Source organism: Nannospalax galili, unplaced genomic scaffold (genome assembly GCF_000622305.1).
Source record: "Nannospalax galili isolate Female #2095 unplaced genomic scaffold, S.galili_v1.0 scaffold300, whole genome shotgun sequence".
In the NCBI taxonomy this organism is placed as follows: Eukaryota; Metazoa; Chordata; class Mammalia; order Rodentia; family Spalacidae; genus Nannospalax; species Nannospalax galili.
Genome location: NW_008347322.1, coordinates 3224375 through 3224682, shown reverse-complemented (window position 1 = coordinate 3224682; position 308 = coordinate 3224375). Strand labels below are relative to the sequence as shown.

The window sequence follows — 308 nt, the reverse complement described above, 5'->3', positions numbered from 1 at the left end:
TGGTAGCAGGCAGAGGCAGGCGGATCTCTGTGAGTTCAAGGCCAGCCTGGTCTACATAGTGAGTTCCAAGACAGCTGGGGCTACAGGGAGACCCTGTCTTTTTGTTACTTTTGTCTTTGTTGTAACAAAATACCTGACAGAAGCAACTTACCGAAGGAAGGGTTTGTTTTTTGCTTACAATTTGAAGGTGTGGTCCTTCATGCTGGGAAAGGCTTGGTAGCAGGGCTGTGAGGTTGGGGTTACATTATTTCTGCACTCAGGAAACAGAAATGAATGCTCGTACTCAGCTCGCTGTTTCCTTTTTTTTT

At 46.1% G+C, this 308-nt stretch overlaps 1 protein-coding gene across 1 annotated transcript in view; it reads left to right on the top strand.

Annotated features, from left to right (window-relative positions):
* Trub2 (TruB pseudouridine synthase family member 2) overlaps positions 1 to 308 on the top strand; it is a 17581-nt gene that overhangs the window by 15532 nt on the left and 1741 nt on the right. The window lies entirely within an intron of this gene.